Raw genomic sequence first — 8,225 nt, 5'->3', positions numbered from 1 at the left:
CGCTTTTTCCTCCGTGTCGCGGCCACCCCCTCTCCCTCCCCCTCCCTCTCATCCTGCTCACGACGTTTCCCTCCTTCACGCAACGTTTCCACAACGTTTCGCCGTGCCTTTTTCCGCGCGAACATCTCTCCGCGCGAGGCGGAATCGACCTGAGGCGTGCGATTTAAATTGGGAAACCGTGCCGTTGTTGCACGCCCCGTTCCAACAACACCCGTTTCGCGAGAGAGAGAGAGAGAGAGAGAGAGCGATTAAAAATATATAGTGGAGAGGGTGGAGAGAGTAAGAGGATCGTCGAGGTTAAGGGGGCGAGACGGGATTAAAGTTGAGAAAGAAAGGGAGAACTGGATTATCCCCACGTGGCTGATAACTTCTTCCCGCCCTTTTCGCTGAAGAAATTGTTGATTTCCGGATTATCCGTTAATTCTCCGGCAAAGTGAATCTAATAGTAGTACGTTCTCTGATAATCTCGTGATACTCTGGATATATTTTGAATCGCGAACGTGTACACGGGATATTAATTATTGCGCTCGTAATAAAACACTAAAATCAAAGGAAGGATCGATTCTAAAGAGACCGAAAAGGGATACGCGACAAATTTTTCTTTTTTCTTTTTCTTTTTGAATAATACACAATTTTTGTACATAATTTCGTTGCTTAGTTTCGTACGTCCGTTACAAAATAGAGACTTGAAGCAAACACTTCCTCTGTGTATTCTTCCCTTTTTTTCGAAAATACAATTGTGCGAAAAGTAAAGTTGACGCTCGATAACGCGACTGATCAGGGATTTATTTCGTCTACTTGAAACTCGTCCGGCCACTCGATCGCCGATACGATCTACTCTCTCGTGCCACTCTTCTCGCGTACGTTACACATGTTCAAACTTGTCTCCACTTTCCATAAAATCGTGAAAATAACGGAGAGGAAGAATACTACGTCGCTGTGTTTCCCAATTTTCTCGCGTGTCGGATGATTGCGCCTATGGTTCACCGGGGTGTATCGTTGCTCGCCTCGTATGCTCACGCGACGTGATCATCGTTTAACATCGTGGTGATTTGATTTCCAGCTGTCAAAGCGCCGGATATTGGTGAACGAACGAGTGGGTACCGCTTGGGGCCCCCATAGCGAGGGCCCCCAACCGGAACAGGCCGCCGAAAGGCGGTCCATCTATCATCAGGTGAGTGCCCCCCCTAATTCTAATTTCTCTAAACTCGTCGTAATTCACGCTTGTTCTTCCTCGCGCTCGTGACCGATCCACAGTTTCCCAATGATTGTGAATTAAAAATGAGGGGAAGGAGGGGATGAAAAAACATTTATTTGACTAAAATGAAGAATTTTACCCGACTAAAATGAAAAATTTTTTAAATGGAGTCTATATATATCCGACGAATATCAGATTCAACGATATTGCTCGAATTCTCATCCCCTCCGATGATCGATGATGAGAAAATTATCGAGATAATTGATGAACCCTCGCCTAATCTCGCGTTTAGATCCTTCCTCAATCGAAGAAACGTTGGAAAGTTTGATAATGATGTACCAGCTGGCTTCTTTCGTCGACGACTTTTTTATTAAGACTGGCGAACGAATGAATCCTATCGATCTTCGTCCAAGATAGGCTTGGAAGGTATATTAAATTTTCGAGTCATTATTTCCCTACGCGTTTACTCTTCTTTCTTCCCTTCGTGTTTGAGAATTTTTACGGAAAGGATGCGAGAATGTTTCGATCGGATGCGCGCGATTTATCTTGAAATATATCGTTAAAAGTTGGGCTCGAGTGAACACGAAGCCGGTCAGCTGATTGGAAATGGCGGGCATCGGTTTTCGGGAAAAAAAAAAACATTATCGGAAAGTGTCATAAAATAGAAAAAGGCGAAAACGTGGTGTTTTTCATACGGATTCGATTATCTCATGTTCAGGAAATTTGCGTTCTTTCAAACGTGGCGGCCGATAAATCCGTTTAAAACCGAGGTTGACAATATTTTCCACGCGTTTAAGCGAACCGTGCACCATTCTGTTCGATGCTTTTTCCGCTGAAATAACATTTCACCCCCAAGTTCCGACTCGCTTGATTAATCTGCACGTTACAACCACCGCCCCCGCAATTTGAGAAATCATCGTACAGTTACAAGTTTCGAGCGTGAATATCGATTTTCGATACTATTGCCACGCTTGCACAGCTTTCTTTGTTTCGAGTTTTCGCTCGACGAGAGTGGAAAGCGAGACGACATTATTTATTTAAAAGACGCGCGTCGTTGACGATTATCAAGATTCTTCTTTCTTGATATCAACTTTGAATTTCGAAAAATTTTAAAAATTTTCGCCCCCCAAAATTGAAGGAAACTACGGACAAAATACAGAGTTACGGTTTTCTAATTCCAAATCGAGACAAGTATATAATATTTTCGTTTTCTTTCATTTATCAGGACGGCTATTCGATAGCAGGAAACGTGCTAATTAATTTTCTTTCGTTCCGTAATCTTCTTCTTCTTCTTCTTTCTCTTTTCGAAACGAGAAGCTCGGCGAAACGAAATAGCTCTAATTACTTCTTTTCATAGCAGGGTCGTACATTTAAATCCCTTCATCGCGAAAAACTGTAATTTTCAGCGAACTTGCTACGTAACTTGACACCCGTGAAAAAAGTCCAACCAAGGTGTACCAAAAAATTGATTTTCACGGTGGTGCTCGTCGCTTAATGAATCAACGAGTTTCGAGCGCAGTTTCGAGCGTAGTAGTGGAGAAAAAACTTTGGCTGGGTCGCCAAGTTAGCGGAACAATTTTTGTTTTGCCATCGGGGCGTAAACGTAAAAAGAAGTAAAGGGAATAAAGAGGAGAAGGAAAGGAGGAAGCGAGAAGGAGGGAGAAAACTATAGAAGGAAAAAAAAAAACTATGGAGAAATTTATGGTTTTCGAGAGTTGAATTTGAAAGTTGCTATTAACGAAACAGCTGACAAAAAAAAAAAAGAAAAAAGCGAAAGGTTGCGTTTCGAGCAAACTTATCCCTCCCCCAAATTAGCGCCGTTTAAACGTGCCACCGTTTCCCATTTTACTAATTAATTCTCCCTTTTTTCTTTTTCTCGGTTCAACCCCTCGTTTCTACCCTGGATTACCCACCCCTGATTCGTCCCTTCTTCTTACACGGAAGAAAAAAAGAAAAGGAATGAAAGAAAAATTTAAAGACAATCGTCCCAACCGATTTAAACTTATTTGCTCGAACGCTTAACGTCGATCGATCCGATGGAAAAACTGGCTTCGTTTCCGTCGCGGGAAATTCAGCAGAGCGTACAGGGTATAAATTCACCGAGAGGGTGTTTCAAAGACAAACGTCATCCGGCCGAGGGGAATCTACGATTCGAATTTAAACATTCGTTACACGTGTACGTACATTCGTTACCCCGTGACCCAGTCCGCTTTATATAAAGCCAATCCCCGTTCCTCGATAAGAATGAACGTTCCGAACTGTTGATAATCGAACCGATCCATCAAAAGTCACGTATGATCGGTGTACCGGCGAAAATAAATTCCTCCTGCGTTTGAATTATCCTTCGAATTAAGTTTCCACGCGCCACCGATCCTCCGATATCACCCTCCTCCCGCTCCCCATTTCGTTTCCTTTTCCCTTTTCCACGAGGGAAATTGCACCCTTCCATGAATTATTATTTTCCACGAATACCGATCACGCTTATATCATCGATTTTCGTATCAAAGTTTTTAATCGGCTGCTGTCCATTAGAAGACGCTTACTTATCCGACGATTTAAACAAATTTTTCGTTCAACGAAATGATCCGTTTTAAGACACTTAGTGTAATTCCAAATATATTCGACGATATATTTGATCAATCAAAAGGATATTGATGTATCGCTTGATTAAATTTCCAGCTCCGTTAATTCCCTCTAAGAATTCGAGTTTATTACGTTCAATTTATTACGTTGAAATATTAACAAAGGATAATGGACGTTCGTCAAATGTTACGTCGCATTTCGATTTCTTGGTTGTAAATCATCCTTCCCTCCCACTTCCACCCGACAAAAAAGAGGGGGATGGCGGAGCAAAAGTCGATTCGAGGAAGAAAAATAGATTCCTTATATTCGGTGCTACGGACGGTGGACATGTGCGACGCATTCGTACAGATGAAAATCCATTTTTCATCAAGGAAAACACTCCGGTTCCGATGAATCTTCGACGACTTCCTCTCCCGACCATAATATTTCCGTGGGACCGCGTGAAAAATTCCTTTTCCATTTAATTTTCTTGCTCTTGGATCGAAACGAAAACTTACGAAACTTGGAAATATAATCACTTTGAATATTAATTCACGTTCGCGTTCGATAGAAGCGTGCGTATTTTCATAAATCTCTTTACGAAGGGGAGACGAGCTTGGACGAGAAATAATTTCGAGCGTTTCCTTTTGATCGTCGTCCTCGTCATCATCATCAGAGACAAGTATGTGTTCGATAAATCGAATTCCTCCTTTGTTAAATCAAATTTCGTCTCATTTAAATTGTTAAAGAATTTGAGAAATTCGTTTAACAAACGAAACCTTCCCCGTCGAAATCTTTATTCTCGTGTCTCGTGTCGGCTTTTACTCGAGCCGAGGATTCTTTTTCCGACGACAGGTTCGATCGTCCATCTCTTCTCGGCTCTATCCTACCCAATTTGTGAGATTTTTCAACCGATCGAGAGAATCGCGAAGATGAAAAGAAAGCCGACGCGGTAATAAATCCACAGGGAAGAACGCACGAGACGAGAGGTCACGAAAAAATCGGTCAGATTTCAAATTTTCTTCGTTCCTTTTACGCTCTCTCTCTCCGGGAGAGAGAACGTGCTGTTTCGTTCGCGATGGAAATCTGAATACTGAAAGCGACTACGCCGTTAGAATCGCGTAAATATTATGACTTTCGTTTCAAAGGAAGGAGGGGATAATAGAATTATATCTAAATCGGTGTTGATAAACAGAGCTCGATCGAGTGAGATTAATAATATTTCGCGTAATATTCGATAATGTATTGTTATGGATTTAATTTAATAACACGACTCGTTCGACGACGAGCGAAATAGAAATTTCCTCGTCTGTTATGAATTTAAAAATCTATTATCAATTTCAATGAAATTGATAATATGATTTTTTCGCGTACGTACGCGAACAATTTTTTAGGTCAAAAAACGGGACCCAATTATGCGACCGAAATAGAAAAAAACGATGATTTTTTAGCAATCTTTCTTTTTTTCTTTTTTTTTTATTTTTTTTTTTTCTTCTCTTTAATGACGCAATCATCGATACTCGAAATTGCACGAGCCGAACGTGCCTCTCGTTCCCTCACTATCGACACGTTGCCCTTATCATTCTTCTCTATTTAATCACTCGGTTTCGTATTCATTGTTCGTTTGTATCCGTTTAATTAACTCGATGCATTTCGTTCTCTCTATATCATGAATGAAAATTAATTATTTCAATCGAAGAAATAATTAAACGTAATCACTTGTGTACCGTTCCCGATCGATAAATAAATTGGCACGATACAACGTTAAAAAAACAACGATGCAACGCGGTAATTACGGTATGATGTCTGTGTTAAAAGCAAAAGAAGGGAGGAAAAAAAAAAAAAAAGAAGAATGAAAAAGCTGAAATGAAAACGTATTCGGCAAAAGAAAAGCCAAATATTCGTTTCTAAATAATATCTCGGCTTGGATTATCCAGATTTTTCTGCGAGATGAAAAGTTGTACGTACTTTCTTTCTCCCGCGATATTTATTACGTGGCTGGCTACACCTCGTTAGTCCACGAGGTGCACCCTTTTCAGCCCAGTTCCAACCCCTCCCCCGAAACGATGCTTTTGCGGTGCTCTCACGCGCGTGCGATGCCGAGAGAAGAGGAGAGGAGGAAAAGAAGAGGGGAGGGAAGAAGGGACAAGAAGCAAAGAGCGTTAAAAGAGCATTAAAAAGGGCGAATGCTGCGAGAGCTTATCCTCTCGTGTCCACCTTCGTAGCGCGTGGAGTGATCCAATTTTGGGCGGGCTGGCCGATTTAAAACCAGCCCTGTATCCGTTATCCGTTTGGGCACAGATTTAGAATCGCGAACGTGTTGCGCCAATTGGCTTTCGCGCAATGGGACTCCTGTGACTCGCCTCCAATTTAAATTTTAAAAGAATTCGACCGTTGTTGAAAAATTTAAATTCAACTTGGATAAAAATTTAAATTTACTCCTCGTTCGAGGAATTAATTTGAACATTTTTAAATTTCAAATTAAATAGAGGACTTCCGTTTGATATTTGGAAACCATCTTCCCTGCAATCGAGACTCGAGAGAGGGAGAGAGATCTTTTTAAAACCTCGATGCAACGACGAGCATGCATGCGAATTCTCGCGAAATACCGTTGTTAAACCGCGTTTCCTTGTGTCGAATGTTAAACAACATAAGTGGGAATCGATCGTGAGAAATGTATCACAATTCGCCGTTGCGTTCCTAAAATTTCAACGATTATCCTGGGTGTTAGGATTCATCCGTTTCCAGATATTGGATCGCGGACAAGCGATCTGTAACGAATCGCCCGAGGCTAAGTTCACGTTGCAACGCGATGCAACTAATGATAGGGTCACGATCGTTAGCGAAGAAGCTCGCTTATATCGCGTACCCGTCTCGATTCTTTTTTTTCTTCTGAATTACTCTGCTCTTCGCATCCCTCTTCCTCCTCGTCCCTCGAGCAGCTACGATAAATCGATGATAAAGGAGGGGAAAAAAAAACCAGATACATTCGAAATAACGAAAAATTCCGAGGATATCGTTTCTTCTCTCGATCTGACACGATACCCTACTTTTTTTTTTTTTGTCAAGGATTAGCGAAAAGGATTGAAAAGGAAATTAAGAAGAAGGAGGATCCGACTTCGATTTATGACGTTCTTCCCTCGATTCCTTTCAAGGCTACTGCATTCTTCCGATTCCCATGCAAATCATGCATGCAGGGAGAATATTCGCGAGAAAGCGAGCCTCGTACGTATATCGATATACGCCTTCGTTCCACTTCTCGAACCACTGGTTAATCGCCAATTAGTACAAGGGCTGAATTGGGTAAATTCAGGATAATAGATTTAATTGATTAACCGCATAGGGGGAGGAAAGGGAAATATAATATAACTATCGGCTCGTATCGAGATGGAAAGAAGGCGATTGGCCAATTACAACGAATTTCGAAATCGTTTCAAACGAATCTTTCGAACTATTAGAAAATCGAAAAAGAGAGAGAGAGAGAAAATATCCATGAAAAAGGGAAACGGACGAATAACGCGATTCTTCTCTCTCCAAACTTAATTTTCCTTCCCTTCTTAAAGAGAGCTCGTTTCTTTCTCGAAAACGATCAACTATCGACGCATAAACTTTGGATAAAAAAAAAGAAAAAAAAACAGCCCAAGCTTATAGACGATGGTGGATATAAGAATCTTCTCCCAGAGATAATGTTCAAAATTTCGCGAGAGGTGAATACAAAAGCTGGTAACATTCCGCGCGGATGGAAAAATGGAAGATCGATATTTCAACGCGCGGTGCGTTTAAGGAGAGAGTTACGGCGTTAAGGGCGTGACGTAAAACGCGGATATAATCATCCCTTCGTGCGTTGGATGACGCGTTTGCGTCATTCCTCTCCTCTCCTTCCATCGCACGCGACACATCCGCCCTTTCTTCCCTTTCTTCTCGTTCTCTTATTTTCCACAAGCGTGGCAAAACGTTCAACGACGAAGACTAAGATCTCCTCCACTCGCCTCCCCCCTCCCTGTGTTGCATCCATCCGCCATTATTCTTTAAAAACTCGCACCCCCTCGGTTACCACCGAGAGTTTTCATAGAAATGCTTCGGAATAATAAGAGCGCCGCTTCGGCTACAAAGCGTGCCTTCACTTAACGCGCGACTTTCTTTCAAAGAATTTTAGAGGGGGCTGCCCCTCTTATTATTTCTATACGGACCACGCTCCCTTCGTGGGGAATACACCACCCTTTGAACGAGTCGCGTGCTTCGCGAAGGAAGCTCTGAATGCAAGTCGGCTTAACGTGCCGAGGGGAATTCCATTTCTCTCTCTCTCTCTCTCTCTTCCCCTGCCCCTCCTCTTGCCCCCTTCGTTTCGAACTTTTCAAAGTTGAATCGATCGGGAACAAAGCTCGTCCTCATTGCGAAATCCCATGAAACAACGCGAGCAATAGCGAGATACAAGCGATATCCCGTTACACGAATGCGCTATTAT

The 8,225-nt window shown here is 42.1% G+C and overlaps 2 protein-coding genes across 2 annotated transcripts in view; one reads left to right on the top strand and one right to left on the bottom strand.

Annotated features, from left to right (window-relative positions):
• LOC102672785 (RING finger protein nhl-1-like) overlaps positions 1-8,225 on the top strand; it is a 46,952-nt gene that overhangs the window by 3,094 nt on the left and 35,633 nt on the right. Inside the window, 1 exon segment of the mRNA XM_031515106.1 lies at positions 1,064-1,174. The gene's annotated coding sequence lies outside the window, so the exon portion shown is untranslated.
• LOC102674858 overlaps positions 1-8,225 on the bottom strand; it is a 40,901-nt gene that overhangs the window by 17,762 nt on the left and 14,914 nt on the right. The window lies entirely within an intron of this gene.

The sequence above is a fragment of the Apis dorsata genome, unplaced genomic scaffold (genome assembly GCF_000469605.1).
Source record: "Apis dorsata unplaced genomic scaffold, Apis dorsata 1.3 scaffold_53, whole genome shotgun sequence".
NCBI classification, from domain to species: Eukaryota; Metazoa; Arthropoda; class Insecta; order Hymenoptera; family Apidae; genus Apis; species Apis dorsata.
Note: the sequence above shows the minus strand (reverse complement) of the source record. Positions and strands in the feature narration are given on the sequence as shown.